General features: G+C 34.5%; 1 long non-coding RNA gene across 1 annotated transcript; it reads left to right on the top strand.

The window, feature by feature from the left end:
• Positions 1–2065: 2065 nt before the first annotated feature.
• Positions 2066–6628, top strand: LOC138311835 (uncharacterized). The gene is made up of 3 exons (XR_011206755.1): positions 2066–2437; positions 3663–3758; positions 4538–6628. It is a non-coding gene; the product is annotated as an uncharacterized lncRNA (long non-coding RNA).
• Positions 6629–22214: the final 15586 nt, after the last annotated feature.

Below are 22214 nucleotides of genomic sequence, written 5' to 3' on the forward strand. Positions count from 1 at the left end.
TTGGTGGCTATCTTACATTCTAAGTGTGAAAACCCTGTATGTATTGAAGCAGAGAACTGAGTGTCAAAAGATGATGCGAAGTGGGTAAATGAATAAAGAAAGTCGCAGTTTCTGGAAATAAAAGATTCATATTCTCTTCAGCAATCTATATTTCAATATGGCTTGCAATAGGAGCACGTGTCATGCTTACCTAAAAAATGTAGAGTATATATGTAACAGATGGATTAGTAAATGGGGCATTTGGTATAGTTACAAATCTCGTGACTGATAATTTTAGATTACAATTTCAAAAATAACCACATAGAAGTATGTTTTGACAATTAAAAGAATTGGATTAAACAGGGGTATTATGAAAATTTGGAAATGAAGTAAAAGTTATGTTAGACCGTTATGAAGAAGAATATAATGGGCGAAATAAACGAATACAATCAGAAGGACATTTTCCAATTAAACTTGCATGGGCATGTAGCTGTTCACAAAGTACAAGGGTTTACAACAGATGAAAAGCGGTTAGTTTCACTGGAAAAAGTGTTGGCACCCAGGACAAGCATACGTGGCATTAAAGTCGTGTTACACATCATTGAATGACTGACTGATAGTGTTGGTTTTAACGAGAAAGCAATTTTCTGTAACCCCAAAATTAAAAGAGGCGATGGAAAACATGCCTTTGTTTCTATGTGACTCTGCTGGAGGAAACCCAGATCTAACTACCATTATTTATCACAATACTGAGGGATTTTTATCACATATCAGAGATATAAATGTCAACAGGCAGATACAAACTGCAGAGATTATTTATGTTTCACAGAAACATGGTTACCCAGATTTCACTGGAGGTGATATCAATGTGAAGAATTTCTCACTAGTACATAGTCAATCCAGACAAGAATCCTTACAATGTGACGCATGATCTCCACTGTCAACTAACATGGCGGAGTAGCAGTATTTACCAGGCATAATGACAAGATTCAACACATAGATTTTGAAATAGAAAACCTGGGAATAAGTAGCATTTGATGTGAAAGGAGTAACTGTAGTTACTATATATCGTCCTCAGTCATACTGTGTCACAGAATTTAGGAAAACACTTCTTCACTTGTTACAAAAAGTAAAATCAACATAGTAAGGGGTCTATCGTATTGGGTGATTTTAACCAGAACATTTTACTTAATACATCTTCATTGAAGAATGCAATGGAAGAAAAAGGTTACAGGCAATATGTTACAGAAAGCAACAACTGAACGTGGAACTCTTATTGACCATGTTTATGTAAAGGGTGTTGATATTGGAAATGTTGAGGTGATACCATGTTACTATAGTTTTCATGAAATGGTAAAAGTAAGTTTTTACTGACGTCTTTGTCTAAAAAGCTTATATTTTTCATTCTTGCATTTTTATGAGAGATATGGAGAAAAAGAGATACAAAATCTGTTAAAATCTTTTGGTAGGCAAGTCAAGATTTGCTGACTGTATTACGTGGGAACTGTCTATGAATTCCATTATAAGCTTGTTTATTAAGACAGTAGCACTTTCTTATAATTAGAACTGTTGATTACAATTGGATGTGAACAGATTATTAGTTATATATATTGATAAACAAAGATATTTTATCAGACTAATTATCCGAGTTAGCCCTATATTATTAGGGCAATTATTCTGTAGAGATCATGTCACCTGTATGACATGACCATAATAGGTAAGTGAATTTAGTTTCTTCACTTTCAAGTTTCATTGTCACAGATAAATTAAAGAATGTAAAGGTAGCTTTATTTTGCAGCATACAAAAGTGATAGGTATTCTAGTCACTAGTCTTTAAAATTGAGGGTTTACATCTACTTCAGTATGTAATACTATTATAATAAAGAATCATATTAATGGTAACACTCTATCTTTCCAGACCAGCCACAGTCAGATCTGCTTGACTTACACCTGTGTTCATTATGTGCTGATGGTCCTGTTTTGGTGCATGGTGTTATCATTCTTAAAAAACGGTGTTTGTGGTGCTGACCTGAATGTGATGATCTGTGACTTTATCATCATCGTGGTTGTGAAAAAAGGTATTCAAAGTTATGCTCTCTAAAAGACGGTATTATGTCTATGGTTAAGATGTAGATGAATATGTCAAGTACTTACATTCTGTAATGGTAGTTACACTGCTCATTACATACATATAAAATGTGTGAACATGTTATTTCAGCATTGATATATTTTTACAAACAAGTGACAGACTGTTCTGGAACGTAACACTAGAGAATGATAATACCAGGTATTGCTTTCATTTTAAATTTTGATGTATTGTTTTTGAAAGGTTAATATTGTTGATAAGCATTAGTAGAAATGATTGAGACATCCATTGAAACTTATCTTGTAGTAACAACAAAGTATTGTAGACCCGTCTGCTGTCTCAACTTGTACAAAACAGAGGTTCTAATTATAGGTAGGTCAACTAAGTAGTTGTTGTAGAAATATTTTGTAGCTGTAACTCACGACATCATGCAATAAAATTACTATTAAAAAATGTTGCAGAGCTGTCATTATTAGCTCACCTCGTCTGAAGGACCAAGGTTAGCTTATGCTATACCATGGCGTCCGTGTCCGGCCCCTGTCCGTCCATCTGTCAACAATATACTTCTTCTTCACAACCGCTTGAGAGGCGGGGCCAAAAGGGGTCAAACTGGTTATTTTCATGTAAACAACTTCTTCTCTGAGACTAAGCATATGATAGCACTCATAATGTAATGGTAGCATGATTATAGGGTGGGTATTCAAATTGTACAAATGATGAGGCTGACCCCTGGGGGCGTGAGGGGTGGGGTCAAAATGATCCATGTCAAATTGGCTATTTTCATATAAACGACTTTTTTTCTGAAACTAAGCATGGGATAGCACTCATAATGCAATGTTGGCATCCAATTAGGTTGGGGGTTCAAAATTGTACAAAGGGTTGGGCTGACTTCCCGAGGGCCTGAGGAGTGGGGCCAAAAGGGGTCAAATTGGCTATTTTCATATTAACAACTTCTCTGAAAGTAAACATAGGAAAGCACTCATAATACAATGGTATCATTCTTATAGGGTAGGGATTCGAAATTGTACATATGATGGGGCTGACTCCCGGGGGGCTTGAGGGGCATGGCCAAAAGGGGTCAAATAGACTATTTTCATATAAACGGCTACTTCTATGAAAGTAAACATGGAAAAGCACTCATAATGCAACGGTAGCATCCTTATAGGGTGGGAATTCAAAATTGTGAAATGTCCAGCTGACCCCCGGGGGCCTGAGGGGCAGAGCTAAAGGGTCAATTTGGCAATTTTCATATAAACGACTTCTTTCTCTGAAACTTAGGATTGACTAACACTTATAGTCATTTAATATTAATAGTACCATTATATGGTTGGGTTTCAAAATTAAACTAATGGTCTGGTCAACTTAGCTATTTCTGATTGTAAGAGTTTTTGTGATGATTAGTAAAATAAAATCCAGTTGAGTGATACAAGCCCTCTGGGCCTCTTGTATTCTGCTAGGCAATGGAAAACCATGCAGCTATTGTCAGTTTGATAATCTTAGCAAAATCTGTTTGAAGTTAATTCTTCATTTTAGTGAAGTGTTTTTTTTATTTGTAGATAAGTTCTTTTTTCATTCTATGACTTTTGCTTAATTTCAGGAAAGAAATTATGAGTAGTAACTTGTGAAGGAGATGGTGAAAAAGTGCAAACAGATCAGCACCTGCATGATGATTGGCAATACCACCCACTCACTGGTTTGTAATTCTAAATTACTTTATTGGAATGTTAAGTATAATTATGCCAAATATAGCATTGATAAGTAAATTGTATGATACAATTAAACAAAAACCACTTAAAACCATAATGTAAATTGTGTGATACAATTTTCAAAAACGCTTCAAACCATAATGTATTAGGTTGTTTAAAGAGATTTAGTTCCAGTTCAGTGATAATCAGAAAAACAACTAAGCACAAAATAATGGAGTTGGAGTTAATTTGGAGTCATGAGCATAGTTGGGGTAAGTAGTTAGGTTTTTTTCAAATGAATGACCTTGACTAACCACAGCTTAATCAAGGTTAAGCCTAAGGTTTCTGACTCAAAAGACATGATGGATGAAGTATAATGTACGTAAGCTTGTTTTAAAGACTTCAGTTGCTATGACTTTTACACAAAATTTGACATATCAGAGAGATTTAAGGCTCAAAAAGGAAACAAAATTAAGTATTTGTTCTTATTGTCACTTTCTTTTTAAGTTCACTGTTGGGTTGTCTTTGGAAAGAAACCTTTGTTGTTGGTGTGGCCTTGATAATATTGTAACAGTAAGTCTGCAATAAGATTTGCCATCAAAACCATAAAATAAAACGTGTACATCAGTCATGGAATTATATATAATGTAATCCTGTATCCATTCATGTTAGTTAAGAAGAAATAATGTCATTAAAATGTAGTCTTATTACAAGACTTTCACTTTAAAGTGTATAACCTTTGAAACGGTTTCATGTAAAGGTAAATATGTTGTTGTTTTTTTCACAGGTTGTCCAACACTTTATTTATACATGTAAAGAGATGGTAGTGACAGATGAAATGACAAAGACACTGAAGACTGTATACAGCTACTTTCAATGAAGACTGGTGCATCCATACATCAAGAACAATATTGATGCAATTTAATAGAAAATAAATGTAAATTATGAAGTGATGTAAACTTGTATGCACCATTTGATTTAAATGGTAGGAACAAAGTCATTTCAAGTTTTTATATGCTGTCAAAGTTAATTTTTAAAGACATGATATTCTTATGTCTGTTTGTAAACTTTTTCTTTCTTCTGGAGATGATCTGGAAAAAAGTTATATTCAACTATAATTACTGGAATTGTAACCCTTTGTTACCTTTTGGTTTTTGCTTCGTAGGACTACACTTGAAAACACATTTTAAACTTCCTCTCGACCAAGTGTTGTTTTTTTAACAGGTTGATCAGAAATCCAAGATGGCCACTACAGTCGCCATCTTGAAAACACATTTTGAACTTCTCAAGTTCTGCCAGTGCAATTTGGCTGAAACTTGTCTGAAATTATCCTGATATGGACTTGACAAAGTCTTGTTAAGAAGGCCACTATAACACCATACATGTATCTAATTGATTTCTTATATGACTGTTGCCAAGGTTGTCAGATGACTGTTAAGGCCCTTGGGCCTCTTGTTAATTTTTAAATGAAGAATTCATGACTTATCTAGTTTTATATCAAAACGATGTCAGGTGATAAATTTGGTTTGCAAAGAATTTCTTTTGGTTTCATTTAAAAATTTCATTTTTACTTGTCAACCTTCAGTGCATAGTGTATATCTTGATTTCTTGTTTCACATATTATTTTTCCTTACCATACTTTTTTCGATGGTAAGTTTTGTTCATTTTTAAACTTGGACTGGTTATCTTGATGCAGCTTTAAAAACAACCCAGAATGCAATATGTTAATTTTGTTAAGTGCAAATAGAAAATGGAGTATTCCAATTGCCTATAGCCTGTGGGCCATTGTCTTTACATCAGTAAACAATAGATGTTATATCACCACTTGTGATGGCGGCCTTTCAGGACTCCAAACTGATGAGAAGTTATACTTGTTGGGTTTACCTTGACCTTGGTTAGACTGGCTGCATTTTGGGAATGATTCGGGGAAAACATGACCGACAGTCGGCCATTTTAAAATTAAGTTATCACAATTTCTCTTTCACTTAAGCATTATTGGATGATCTGCATACAACATGGCCAATAGGCGGCTATTTATTTGTTGACAAATTAGTTATCTTGGGAAGTACTATTGGGAATTTTAAATTTAAGTTATCTTTTGGCATAGTTTTGAACATGAGCTGAGGCATTTTTCTTAAATTATGTAAGATTCTTTCTTACCGTTTGATTTCATTTCGAGACCGATGGAAAGGCAAAATTGGAAATAAAGAGCAGTTTGGAATTTAGACGAAGTTCGTTGACAGTAGTGTTGGGAATCTGTTCATAATCAATAATTGGTTTTGAACAACCTACTAATTATCTATTTTATAATTGGATACCATTTGCAGAAAACTCCTATATCTACATGTATATATTAACCTTTTAATTTCTCTAAAAAAAAAGAAAGATGAACAAACAGTATAAATTGAAGCAATTTTTTTTTCTTTGATTCAAATTTGAATTATTGTCTATCTAACATGTCTTTGGCATTCTGAAATGTGGTTTTGCATATAGATAACACATCATAAAAGTTAAGAACAGTATCAAATAAGCACAAGTTATCTCCCATTTTATTAATCGTTATTACCTTTCATTATTGATGGTCCTTACGAAAATTATATTCGATCGATCATTGATTAAAATGGAGAATCGGTCCAACACTAGTTAATAGTCATGTGTAGTTTCCTATTGTTATTGTAAATGTTTCAATGAAAAAAGGAAAAGAGAAAAGCAGATACACTATTCAATCTTCATTTAACTTTTGAAGGTTATTTCTGTTTTATTTACAGGTAAATTATTCATAGTATGTATTAAATGTTATTGAGGTATGTTAATTGATATATATTTGCTTGTTATTGTGTGATAGATATTGAGAAACTGTAAGTTTTTATTTTTTTTTTATAAAACAATGTTTGCCAGCTCAGGCATGTTACTGATTGTAATACGAATCCGTGCTCGATAGACCATTCACTTAATTAACAATACACTACTTTTCTTGGATTGGCAATATGTAAAACAGATATAAACTTCCATTCATAAATTCCCTATTCATTGAGTAATAGTCTTTTGGACCAATCTGAAAGTGGCCTTTCCATTACTGCATTACTTTAAGGCAGTCATGGGAAGCAACCTGTGTGTAGAATACAGACTGTGTATAGAAAACACAGTTCCATCTAGGTCTACTTTTTGACTCTCTGTGTATACACACTTCTGTCTATAACTTTCATAATTTCTGTTAATGATGATAGAAATTGGACTTACTATCTATGGCTTATAGACCTGAGATTTATAAAGTAAACTAATCAGAGTTTCTTTCTGTGTCCATTAAAATAATGTTTTAAATGATTGTTGAAAACAGATATGAGGTAAAAGCAATGTAAGGCTGCCCTCATGTGTGCATGGCTTTATGACCTACACAAGTGTGCAACACAAGAGTCAATAGTGTAGGAAAAGACTCATTTTAATGAATATAAGAAGTTTGTTTTCATTATTTTGAAATCCTTTATCTGAATTTGTAGAAATTTAATTAAGAATAATGTCAAACAAAATATGTACCGGTATGTATTTTCTGTGATCAGTTGAATATTCTTGAAATAGTTGATATCAAGTCGGCCACAACACATGAAAAAATGATGATTAAATATAATAATTTTATAATGGTTTATATATTTGATTTTGGAAATTCATTCGATTTCATTCTAATTTTTTCTGTTTCTGCTGCTATGTATGTGCACTTTGATAATATCTTTGACAAGGGGAGAGTTTGATTGTCTTTGACAGTCTTAAACAGTCTCTGTTCCAATTTTCATTTCTGAGATGATTTTTTTTTGTCATTGTAAAAATATAAACTATTTATTGTAAGCATGGCTGAAGATGTATTTGGATATTATTAAGTTTGGCATGAATATGTAATAAAACATATATAATGTAATTTTCTTGTTTTGGTGTTAAATGAACATGAATAAAAGTATTACTAAAGTGAATGTTCGATATTCCAGGGGTTACTAACACTGTTGTTATATCCACCCTTCGAACATTTCATAGCAAAACTGAAGGCTCTATGTGCGACCACAGATATGAAAATAGTTTTATTCTTTGACATACATACAAATAGATTATTACCAAAGACTCTGTCTTGTCTGTAATCTTAAAGGAATTCTTTGCAATGGTTATTTTTTTCTCCTGAACTGCCTTAGTTTTTCTATTATTTGATGCAATATGTGGAGAATCCGATTATAAAATTACATTCATTGTTGAACCTGTATTGTTAAAGAAGTGTAGCGAAACTCTGCGGGAGTTATATAATTACGTTTTCCCAGCCCGCAGCCCTCGGAAGCTATATATAGAGATGCCTTCTAGGGTAGCGTCAGGCACCCGCCACAATACCTGAGTTTTGATAAAGTAGAGTGGGTCGTCGAGTAAATCACAATTCAACGCCGTAATAAAGTTCCATGTGTATTCAGCAACAATAGCATTTACAGGATACAGTTACAGCTCACAGGAATGGAAGTCAAGGTCATTCATTTGAATAAACTTGATTGACCTGCATCCCAACAAACCACAGGCCCAATATCAGGTCTCTAGGCCTTATGGTTATTAATAAGAGGTCGTTTAAAGATTTTAAGCTTTTCTACTACCCCTGTGACCTTGAATGAAGGTCAAGGTCAATGAAAAGCATCATTCTGTAGACATTTGTTCATTCTATGCCTATGCAAAAACATCAGGCACTTATGTTAAGTATTAAACGCGCTGAAACCTTGTACATTTTTGGCGGGAAAATGCCAAAATCGACATTTTTCAAATGGCTATATCTCCGCCATTTCGGATCACATGACCTTGACCTTGACACTTGTCATTATATATTTCTGAGAGCATGCCCTTTCATATCCAACATTCAAAACTTTTCTGTGACAATTTTCGTTTTTGACCTTTGTTTGACCCCGTAGCGAACTCTTGACCTTGACATAATCTCTGATAACATGTAATGAACAAAACACGCGCTATGTCACGATTTATCTTAATGACTAAACGGGGACAACGTACAGCATACGGTTATGAAGTTATGAATGAGTGCTCCACTTGGACACAAAGGGACTATTTCGTACCCGCCCGAAATGTATAGTAGGTTACAGTTGTGTCATATACATTTGTAAGTGAAGTTGGATTGAGAAACACAAAAACACATCTGGTTACAAGTCCACGTTAATTCTCCTTTTCGAATAATTATGACAAATCTTAGACAAAGATGCATAACTCGCACAATTAGAGTTAAGATTACTTGATTATCTCCCTCTGACCACATGTAATCTTATCACAGTAATACATACACAACAAATAAAATTTGGTTTACACAATTTTAACTATGCATGTTTAAGATTAGAAAGAGCTTCGATGCAGAATAGACAAAAAAGGAAACAGCTAATGAAAAGTATTTTGTTTTAAATGGAACTTTAAGATGTTGCTGCCTCCCCACAATACATGGTGCAGTATCCGAACCCGGTGTGTCACGCAGATGTGTGAAATGGGAGTGACAAAAACTGTAATTTTTGATAAATAACGTTGATTACGGTGATATTATGATCGCATTACCTACTTAAAACAGCGTGCGCCCAACTGTGCGATCTGCGATACAGTTTATCGCACACAGCGCATTTTGGAACTTTGCGTTAAATATTACGAAATCGTGTCTTATCGTAATAAAATCACCATATGCTTTCGCAAATATAGAGTCTAATAAATTGTCCAATATTTAGTCTTCTAATATTTCACACAATATGTAGCTTGTATTATATTCGAATGCTTTTTAGCTACGTGTACGATGGTGAACGACCTTTATGTACGCACGCATCCTCGATACTGCAGGTGTTACTATAACTGACGTTATATATATATATATATATATATCCGCTGCCCATTTGTATCATCTGTCTATGCACATATCCTTACGGACAGACAGGACAGCACTGCGTATGAAACAAACATACTTTCAGCTATGCTTTCATTAGGTCAGACAGATAAACACAAGGGCATTAAAAAAACCTATTTGGCCCCTGTTAACTTGAATGAAGGTCAAGGTCATTCGTTTAAACAAACTAAGTTGCCCTTTACCCCAGCATGCAACAGACCGAATATCAGGTCTCCAGAACTCTTGGTTATTAAGAAGTCGTTTAAATATGTTTCAACCTATTTGACCCCTGTGACCTTATATGAAGGTCAAGGTCATTCCTTTCAACCAACTTGGTAGCCCTTCATCCCAGCATGCCACTGCCCTAATACATGGTCTCTAGGCCTCTTAGATATAAAGAAGAAGTCGTTTGAATATAATCTAGTTATTTTGACCCCTGTGACCTTGAATGAAGACCAAGGCCATTCATTTGAACAAACGTATTAGCCCTTCATACCAGCATGCAACAGCCCTAATATATGGTCTCTAGGCCTCTTGGTTATTAAGAAGAAGTCGTTTAAATATATTTCACCCTATTTGACCCCTGTGACCTTGAATGTAGATCAAGGTCGTTCATTTGAATAAACCTATAATAACATCATCCCAGCATGCCACAGACCCAATATCAGGTCTCTACGCCTCTTATTTATAAAGAAGAAGTCGTTTAAAGATTTAAAGCTTTTTGAACCCTGTGACCTTGAATGAATGTCAAGGTCAATAAAAAGGCATAAGTTCTGTAGACATTCTTCCATGCTATGTCTATACAAAAAATCAAGCATGTATGTTAAGTATTAAAGGCGCTGAAACCTTTAATATTTTTGGCGGGAAAACGCCAAAATAGCCTTTTTTCAAAGGCCTATATCTCCGCCATTTTGGATCTCATGACCTTAAAACTTGTCATTATATATTTCTGAGGGCATGACCTTTCATATTCAACTTTCAAAATTTTTCTGTGGTAAATTTCGTTTTTGACCTTTGTTTGACCCCGTAGCGAACTCTTGACCTTGACATAATCTCTGATAACATGGCATGGGAAAAGCACGCACAATGTCACGATCTGCCTGAATAACAAAACGTGAACGATGTACAGCGTACGGTATTGAAGTTATGAGCGTTTAAACTTTGTTCCAAAAAAATTGTTTTTTACGTCTATGACCTTGACCTTGAACATTTTTGTAAAAAATCGAACGTACATTTCAAGATCTTATGTACATTCATAACGTGTCCAAAGTTGAGCGTCGTACCTTATTCCGTTCCTGAGATATCCTGCTAACAAGATTTGTGGAAATAAGAAAAAAAAAGAAAAATAAAGAATAACAATAGGGATTTCCATCCTCAATGGAAATCCTAATACATAATAATAATAACTAGATTTGATCGCGATCAAAACACGGGATTTCCACCTATGTAATGATATAAGTAATGTTAGCGAACAGACGATTGCTTGAACGAACGGACGATCTCACTCAATATTAATCAGAAAGCGTTTCTTACGAAAAACAGTCTGGTTCAACCGAAAAACAGATTTAGGGGGAATCCCCCTTTGGGCACAAGATTTCATAGAGAGGTGAATATATAGGAGCCTGCTGATTGGATATATGTGTGGGTCGGAACAATACATGTAGATGTAAATTTTGTAAAGAATTTTGATAACTTCAATTAACCTGAATAGTAGCAAACGTTAACACGGTCCTCTATGGGAATTTATTTGGTTCTGTGATCTCAAAACGGCCGGATAGTTTCTCAAAATAGCACCGGTTGTGTTTGAACATCCGGTGTCACAGGTGACGGCTCTGCCACACACATAAAAGGTTTTTAAACCTGTCAGTTATTGGGTTTGTGCATTACTTTTATCTTTTGTTTGTTCAAATGTACGTCCTATTAACAGCTAGGGTCACGTAAGGACGGCCTCCCATGTATGCGGTGTAGTTACACATGTACGTGTATTTACGCAAACACGTGTACATTGTTCATATATACGTGTATATGTAGTGTGATAGAACGGGTTTCTATCATTGTTGCATTTATTTCTACAGTATGTATATTTGTTATTGCACTCTTCTAAGTCTTCACTTCAGTGATCTGTTTATGTATTTGGACCCAAATTCAGGGGAACACCGTGAGAACAGGTCTTATCTAGGGTGTGTTTGCTGTTTAGCAGTCACATTCATCAACCTAGTTGTCCTCATGATCACCCCGATGATGACCGCTGGCCGGAGTACACGTGTGGTACACGTGGGAGGTTTTTATCAGTCAGTTGAGCCTTGTCTGTTTTAAGCGGAAGTTATATTTAGTGTGTAGGTGGGTTGTTGTAGAAGCGGTTTCACCTAAATATGGTGCTCTGTCCGGACATCCGGACATTGACCAATCAGTGGTCACTTTGGGGGACTGGGTTGATGAGTTGTTATAAAAGGGGCTGCTTCTAAGGAAGCTTTGGTCTTGACTTAGGGAATAGGTAGGGAGCAGAGCCACGTCGTGCACTGTCAACAGTGCAACACTTGCGGGGTTTCTGAGCTAGACTGCAACGTGGTCTTTACTTAGAGTGTATCTATAGCTAACGTAGGGTTTGTGTATAATTAGGGGTTGTCAGGGGCTTAGGGCTTAGGCATCCTAAGGTATCCTAGTTTACACCGTTGGTTTTATATACCTCTAGAGTTAAGAACACTTGTAGGTGGTTAGTTGGCTCCGTAGGGTGTTAGGCTTTGTTTAGGGAACGTGGTAATCACACAGGACTTAGCTAATTAGGCCTAAAGTTTGGCTATAGTTAATCTTGGATACATTGTAACTGCTTCGGCACTTATATATCTCTTATTGTTATCTGTCTTAACGGGCACTATTGTGAATCTTCTATGTAATAATTAATCTACTTGTCTTTTATATAATAAATAGTTATTTGTACCTGTATTTACCTAGTTGAGTTATTGGATTAGTGTCAGTGCTTCCGCTACATCCTAGAGATCGAACCTGTTGAGATACAGGCCTGTAACCTGTGGAGGAAACGGGATCCGGAGAGGATTTGTGACGACTGTGGACTCTGTTGTATACTAAAAATACTATACGATCACGATTTGGGACTTATACATATAACGGGAGCTACAGTCGGATCGCCCCTCCGGGTCTCTTGTGGAAAACCCTCCCTATTACAGTAGCACTTAAAACATCCCGAAAAGTATTGAAAACTAAATGTAAAAATACCTTCGAAACGGCCCTTGTGTAACGAAGATTGAGCCCAGGACAGAATTTTAACCCAGCCGCTGATTGGCTGGCTTATTATGAATTTCAAAATTAAAAATGTTTTCTGACAGGTAATTATTCCTTGATAACCGTGATATGAATTTGGAAATTCAGATTGAGATTTAGGTTCAAAATATCAATTTTGATAATGAATAGGTAAAACACATTAGAATTTCAGGTTTTTTAAAAGTGCAAAAATTCTCCTTATCTTATGAAGATCTTGGACCAATGCGGAATAACACGTACGATTAGAGTTTTAGTATTAGATACCGATTATCTCCCTTTGGCCACATGCCACATCATGTAATCACAACTCAAAATCGCTGAAAGTTCTATACCTCCGCCATTTTGAATCATATGACATTGAAATTGGTCATTTTATGTGTCTGAAAGCATGATCTTTCACATCCAATTCAAAACATTTCACCTTTGAATTTTCATGAATTACGCTAAAATTTACGTTAAAAAATGAACGAAACGCCATATTCGGAGGTCTATATTTCCGCCATTTTCAAATTCATGTCTTTGAAATTAAAAACCTGTACAGACAATAGGCTAAAGCTTACATTTACAAAAATTCAACACTCTACATGAGATGATAAAGGCCCTACGAGCTCACAAATAACGGAAAAAAAATAAGAAAATGAAACAAATTGCCATATTTGGAGAGCTATATTTCCGCCATTTTTCTATATAACCCCTTAATAATAAATAACTTTTGAAGACAAAAGTTCATACAACACAGGTATGAAAAATCAACATGTACATACAGGTTTAAAGGCGCTGAAACGTCTCGGGCAAGGACAAATAAAACTAAAATTTCGATTTTCGATGTCCTATATCTCCGCCATTTTGAATCTTATGACCTTGAACTTGGTCATTTTATGTGTCTGAAAGCATGATCTTTCACATCCAATTCAAAACATTTCACCTTTGAATTTTCATGAATTACGCTAAAATTTACGTTAAAAAATGAACGAAACGCCATATTCGGAGGTCTATATTTCCGCCATTTTCAAATTCATGTCTTTGAAATTAAAAACCTGTACAGACAATAGGCTAAAGCTTACATTTACAAAAAAATCAACACTCTACATGAGATGATAAAGGCCCTACGAGCTCACAAATAACGGAAAAAAATAAGAAAATGAAACAAATTGCCATATTTGGAGAGCTATATTTCCGCCATTTTTCTATATAACCCCTTAAAAATAAATAACTTTTGAAGACAAAAGTTCATACAACATAGGTATGAAAAATCAACACTGTACATACAGGTTTAAAGGCGCTGAAACGTCTCGGGCAAGGACAAATATAAACTAAAATTTCGATTTTCGATGTCCTATATCTCCGCCATTTTGAATCTTATGACCTTGAACTTGGTCATTTTATGTGTCTGAAAGATGATCTTTCACATCCAATTCAAAACATTTCACCTTTGAATTTTCATGAATTACGCTAAAATTTACGTTAAAAAATGAACGAAACGCCATATTCGGAGGTCTATATTTCCGCCATTTTCAAATTCATGTCTTTGAAATTAAAAACCTGTACAGACAATAGGCTAAAGCTTACATTTACAAAAATTCAACACTCTACATGAGATGATAAAGGCCCTACGAGCTCACAAATAACGGAAAAAATAAGAAAAGAAACAAATTGCCATATTTGGAGAGCTATATTTCCGCCATTTTTCTATATAACCCCTTAAAAAATAAATAACTTTTGAAGACAAAAGTTCATACAACATAGGTATGAAAAATCAACACTGTACATACAGGTTTAAAGGCGCTGAAACGTCTCGGGCAAGGACAAATATAAACTAAAATTTCGATTTTCGATGTCCTATATCTCCGCCATTTTGAATCTTATGACCTTGAACTTGGTCATTTTATGTGTCTGAAAGCATGATCTTTCACATCCAATTCAAAACATTTCACCTTTGAAATTTTCATAAATTACGCTAAAATTTACGTTAAAAAATGAACGAAACGCCATATTCGGAGGTCTATATTTCCGCCATTTTCAAATTCATGTCTTTGAAATTAAAAACCTGTACAGACAATAGGCTAAAGCTTACATTTACAAAAAATCAACACTCTACATGAGATGATAAAGGCCCTACGAGCTCCACAAAATAACGGAAAAAAATAAGAAAATAGAAACAAATTGCCATATTTGGAGAGCTATATTTCCGCCATTTTTCTATATAATCCCTTAAAAACCCATAACTTTTGAAGACAAAAGTTCATACAACAGCCGTATGAAAAATCAACACCGTACATACAGGTATTAAGGCGCTGAAACGTCTCGGGCAGGGGCAAATATAAACTAAAATTTCGATTTTTGATGTCCTATATCTCCGCCATTTTGGATCATATGACCTTGAATTTGGTCATTTTATGTGCCTGAGAGAACATGCTCTTTCATATGCGCCCTTCGAAACATTTCTATGGTAAAGTTCATTTTTGACCTTTGTTTGACCTCATTTGACCCCCTAGTGAACTCGTGACCTTGACATAATTTCTGATAACATGTAATGAGAAAAAAAACGTGAATTATCGTGATCTACATGGAGAATGAAACGTACATGTTGTGTAGCGTACGGTTATGAAATTATGAGCGTTTAAAGTTCGTTCGAAAAAAGCAGTGTTTTTACGTCTGTGACCTTGACCTTGAACGTTATCCTCCAAAATCGAGAGTACATTTTAAGAACTCATGTACGTACATAACGTCTCCAAATTTCAGCGCTCTACACCTCTTATTTATTACGAAGATGTCGTTTAAAGATTTAAAGCTTTTTGAACCCTGTGACCTTGAATGAATGTCAAGGTCAATAAAACAGCATAAGTTCTGTAGACATTCGTCCATGCTATGTCTATACAAAAAATCAAGCATGTGTGTTAAGTATTAAAGGCGCTGAAACCTTTAAAATTTTTGGCGGGAAAACGCCAAAATAGCCTTTTTTCAAAGGCCTATATCTCCGCCATTTTGGATTCATGACCTTAAAACTTGTCATTATATATTTCTGAGGGCATGCCCTTTCATATTCAACTTTCAAAACTTTTCTGTGGTGAATTTCGTTTTTGACCTTTGTTTGACCCCGTAGCGAACTCTTGACCTTGACATAATCTCTGATAACATGGCATGGGAAAAGCACGCGCAATGTCAAGATCTATCTGAATAACAAAACGTGAACGATGTACACCGTACGGTAATGAAGTTATGAGCGTTTAAACTTCGTTCCAAAAAATTGTTTTTTACGTCTGTGACCTTGACCTTGAACATTTTTGTAAAAAATCGAACGTACATTTCAAGATCTTATGTACATTCATAACGTGTCCAAAGTTGAGCGTCGTACCTTATTTCGTTCCTGAGATATCCTGCGAACAAGATTTGTGGAAATAAGAAAAAAAAAGAAAAATAAAGAATAATAATAATAAGAAGAAAAAACAGAACAATAACAATAGGGATTTCCATCCTCAATGGAAATCCCTAAAAGAAGAAAAAACAGAACAATAACAATGGAGAATTTGTTTGGTTCTGTGGTTGCAAAAACTGGCGTGTTTTTTCCCCAACATAGCACCCGGTTTTGCTTAAACAGCCGTGCTCACCATTGTGACAGCTCTGCCACACACATAAAAGGTTTTGAAACTCGTCAGTTATAGGGTTTGTGCATTATCTTTCTTTGATTAAATGTACGATCCTATTAATAAGTAGTAGGGTTCACGTAAGGACGGTCTCCCATATCAACGCGGTGTAGCTACACATGTACATGGTACGTGTTATTAAACGCAAACATGGCGATTGTGTACATTGTTTCATTTGCAGAACTTAAAAACATCTCGAAATTAGAAGTCTTTCAAGTTGGGTATAGGTAATTAACCAGCCAAATGAAAAAAAAAGGACCTCCGAAAGCGGCCGCCAGTTGTGTGAATGAAAGATTTGAGCCCCAAGGACAGGAATTTTAACCCCGGCCACCGCTGATTGGTCTGTATTAATTATGTATTAATTCTCAATACTTAAAAGTGAATTCGGACAGGAAATTAATCCTAGAAATAACCACTGATATACATTAATGCGAAAATTCAGATTGAGATATTTTAGGTATTCAAAATCATCTAATTTTTGATATTGAATAGGTGCACGCAAATCTTGAATTTCAGGTTTGTTAAAAGTGCAAAGAAATTCTCCATTTCGATATGAATGATCATTGGACCAATGCGGAATAAACGTGCGAGTACGAGGTTTTAGTTATTAGATAAGGATTATATCCCTGTTGAGATGAAATCGGATGTAATCTTCAACTAATTTACAACAGTAATTGGTGTTATATCAAAGAAATTGAATGTAATTCCACAACAATTTGTAGTATACTAGCTCCGTACGTCATGAGTACACCATGCAATCACAACAGATTGAACTACAATATTAAAAGAACACACAATTCTTACTTCATTTCAGAAAAATGGTAAATTAGACATTTTACGAAAACACTTTAAATTACAAAATCTTGGATCATTGTAACAAATTTGTTACATCCGTATTATCTCATATTTTATCTGTCTTAACGGGCATAAATCTTGAAATGTAATAATAATCACTTGTCATTTTCAAAATACTGGGAAAATAAATATTTGTACCTGTATTAACCTAGATAAAGAAAAATACTAGAACAGTTGTCAAGACTTACCAAAATTAATGAATTTCTCGACCGGGAAAACGAAACGTCCATTTTGAGCACAGGACGTAAATTGGAAAACGGGATTCCGAAAATTTTAAAAGATATATAAAAATACGTTCGATCACGATTTCTGACCACACATAACAATCAAAGCTAACAGTTTCAATGGTACTTGCTAAAGTCCCACATACAGGTTTAAAGGCGCTGAAACGCGTGCCGCAAGGACAAATATAAACTAAAATTTCGATTTTTGATGTCCTATATCTCCGCCATTTTGAATCTTATGACCTTGAACTTGGTCATTTTATGTGTCTGAAAGCATGATCTTTCACATCCAATTCAAAACATTTCACCTTTGAATTTTCATGAATTACGCTAAAATTTACGTTAAAAAATGAACGAAGCGCCATATTCGGAGGTCTATATTTCCGCCATTTTCAAATTCATGTCTTTGAAATTAAAAACCTGTACAGACAATAGGCTAAAGCTTACATTTACAAAAATTCAACACTCTACATGAGATGATAAAGTCCCTACGAGCTCACAAATAACGGAAAAAAATAAGAAAATGAAACAAATTGCCATATTTGGAGAGGTATATTTCCGCCATTTTTCTATATAACCCCTTAAAAGTTCATACAACACAGGTATGAAAAATCAACACTGTACATACAGGTTTAAAGGCGCTGAAACGTCTCGGGCAGGGACAAATATAAACTAAAATTTCGATTTTCGATGTCCTATATCTCCGCCATTTTGAATCTTATGACCTTGAACTTGATCATTCTATGTGTCTGAAAGCACGCTCTTTCACATCCAATTCAAAACGTTTCTCTTTGAATTTTCATGAATGACGCTAAAATTTATGTTAAAAAATGAACGAAATGCCATATTCGGAGGGCTATATATTCGCCATTTTCATAATCATGTCTTTGAAATTAAAAACCTGTACAGACAATAGGCTAAAGCTTACATTTACAAAAATTCAACACTCTACATGAGATGATAAAGGCCCTACGAGCTCACAAATAACGGACAAAAATAAGAAAATGAAACAAATTGCCATATTTGGAGAGCTATATTTCCGCCATTTTTCTATATAATCCCTTTAAAACCCATAACTTTTGAAGACAAAAGTTCATACAACAGCGGTATGAAAAATCAACACCGTACATACAGGTATTAAGGCGCTGAAACGGCTCGGGCAGGGGCAAATATAAACTAAAATTTCGATTTTTGATGTCCTATATCTCCGCCATTTTGGATCATATGACCTTGAATTTGGTCATTTTATGTGCCTGAGAACATGCTCTTTCATATGCGCCCTTCGAAACATTTCTATGGTAAAGTTCATTTTTGACCTTTGTTTGACCTCATTTGACCCCCTAGTGAACTCGTGACCTTGACATAATTTCTGATAACAAGTAATGAGAAAAAAAAACGTGAATTATCGTGATCTACATGGAGAATGAAACGCACATGTTGTGTAGCGTACGGTTATGAAATTATGAGCGTTTAAAGTTCGTTCGAAAAAAGCAGTTTTTTACGTCTGTGACCTTGACCTTGAACGTTATCCTCCAAAATCGAGAGTGCATTTTAAGAACTCATGTACGTACATAACGTCTCCAAATTTCAGCGCTCTACACCTCTTATTTATTACGAAGAAGTCGTTTAAAATATTTAAAGCTTTTTGAACCCTGTGACCTTGAATGAATGTCAAGGTCAATAAAACAGCATAAGTTCTGTAGACATTCGTCCATGCTATGTCTATACAAAAAATCAAGCATGTGTGTTAAGTATTAAAGGCGCTGAAACCTTAAAAAATTTTGGCGGGAAAACTCCAAAATAGCATTTTTTCAAAGGCCTATATCTCCGCCATTTTGGATCTCATGACCTTAAAACTTGTCATTATATATTTCTGAGGGCATGCCCTTTCATATCCAACTTTCAAAACTTTTCTGTGTTGAATTTCGTTTTTGACCTTTGTTTGACCCCGTAGCGAACTCTTGACCTTGACATAATCTCTGATAACATGGCATGGGAAAAGCACGCGCAATGTCAAGATCTATCTGAATAACAAAACGTGAACGATGTACACCGTGCGGTAATGAAGTTATGAGCGCTTAAACTTCGTTCCAAAAAAATTGTTTTTTACGTCTATGACCTTGACCTTGAACATTTTTGTAAAAAATCGAACGTACATTTCAAGATCTTATGTACATTCATAACGTGTCCAAAGTTGAGCGTCGTACCTTATTTCGTTCCTGAGATATCCTGCGAACAAGATTTGTGGAAATAAGAATAAAAAAGAAAAATAAAGAATAATAATAATAAGAAGAAAAAACAGAACAATAACAATAGGGATTTCCATCCTCAATGGAAATCCCTAAAAACAGAACAATAACAATAGGGATTTCCATCCTCAATGGAAATCCCTAATAAGAAAAAAAAAACAGAACAATAACAATAGGGATTTCCATCCTTAATGGAAATCCCTAATAATAATAATAATAATAATAAGAAGAAAAAACAGAACAATAACAATAGGGATTTCCATCCTTAATGGAAATCCCTAATAAGAAAAAACAGAACAATAACAATAGGGATTTCCATCCTGAATGGAAATCCCTAATAATAAGAAAAAACAGAACAATAACAATAGGGATTTCCATCCTTAATGGAAATCCCTAATAATAATAAGAAAAAACAGAACAATAACAATAGGGATTTCCATCCTTAATGGAAATCCCTAATAAGAAAAAACAGAACAATAACAATAGGGATTTCCATCCTGAATGGAAATCCCTAATAATAATAATAAGAAAAAACAGAACAATAACAATAGGGATTTCCATCCTTAATGGAAATCCCTAATAATAATATCAGGAATCAAGCACCACTCCCAAAAAGCGAAAAAATGAATAAAAGAAGAAAAGTAATTATAAATCGAAGAAAAACGACTCTAAGAGGTTAACACTCAAACCAATGCATAAAATATAGTACCAGTAATATATAGCATCAAATACTATTGGATGGATATTATACGTATTTGTGTTTGTGATACATAACATGATGGGCTGGTTTCTATTGTGGCTGATTTTGGCTATCCTCATGGGTATCAGTAGTCCTCACTTACATCCATAAACACTTATGTTACGATGTTATCTAGCTTTTGTAACCATAACCAATAATGCATAAAAGTGAAGAGAAATCGACAAAGTATGTGTTTATAAGGGATAAGAAAATGCTACTCAAGCTTGATCAGAGTATACATTATATACAAAATCGAATGTTTATGTTTTACCAGCAGAGTATACATTACATATTAAATCGCTTGCGTGAGTTTTCATCTAATATCTTTTTAGTTATAACATTCCAAATTCCCCAAATGATAACACATTGGTATACGTCATACCTGAAAGGCGCAGAAGATTGCGATGTGCACCGGTGTTCGGTCCGACACGTTATATAGCAGATGGTTGGCTTTCTCTTCAATGTCAACCTTCAACTTCTCTGTCTTTTCCGGTAAAAAATACTCATCAATTCCATACGATTCGTCTTTTCCGCCTGTAGGATTAGGCAGGTTGGTCATTTCAATTTCATCCATAGATTAGATAGTCTTACCGCTGAGAATCTAATGAAACTAACATTCAAAACAATGATATATAATGTTTTCATCTGAACCAGTATTATTAAAATCAAAATTTCAAAACACGAATTTTGAAAGAAAGCATTTTCAAAAACAAAAATGGATATTTTCACATTATTACTGGCCCCGATTTCATGAAAAAAAATGTGTCGACTAAGTCATTCCGTATGTTATAATAAAGTAAAACCACTTAAGTTCGCATTCGACTAAGTGCGTTTCTAGAAATCGGCACCAGAATAGATCCAAAGATATAACCATGTAGTCATGAAAGCAAAATGTATTTCTGTCCAATAGACATAGAATATTATAACGTCTCTCCTTAAGTTAGAAATATTAATGACTTTTTTTCAAATCTGTACTCGATCTGATTACCTAGTCCAGATATTTTCTTTTGAAAATATTTTGTACACTATCTTTACTGTTCAAGATAAAAATTATTTCATTACAATGTCCATAGCTGCGGTTGTGTTGCTAAATTTTATGTGACAGAAATAAAATGTAAAATATTGTGCTTAAAAAGATGTGTGACTTCTTTTACCACCACGCTGTATGCGTTGTTTTTCTCATGATAACCCGGCTTTCCTCCTATACAATTTATTTTAGTATGTCCTTGAATGATATTTGGCGTAATCATGGCGTTCATCGAAATCCAAAAACTAATTTCAATTATTTCATACATACGTAATATCTACTTGTAAATCTCAACACGCGTCTCCGCTTCTCTCTATTTGCTTCAGATTGATCAGGTATTCCACAACATTCCACAACCACACAAACATGTATGAATAGATCGAACGATAAGAAGTATTATAAGGTCGTATACATTTCACATGTAATGCATGCATATAACTAGATGGTAGAAACTGATAAATAATGTTATCATGTAAATTGAACCAGCTACTTATGCTTTTTATGTTATCTATCTTCAGCTGTAATATTTTAACTTTAGTTAAATTCTTTTGAACTCAAACCAT

This window comes from Argopecten irradians, unplaced genomic scaffold (assembly GCF_041381155.1).
Source record: "Argopecten irradians isolate NY unplaced genomic scaffold, Ai_NY scaffold_0132, whole genome shotgun sequence".
Classification (NCBI taxonomy): domain Eukaryota; kingdom Metazoa; phylum Mollusca; class Bivalvia; order Pectinida; family Pectinidae; genus Argopecten; species Argopecten irradians.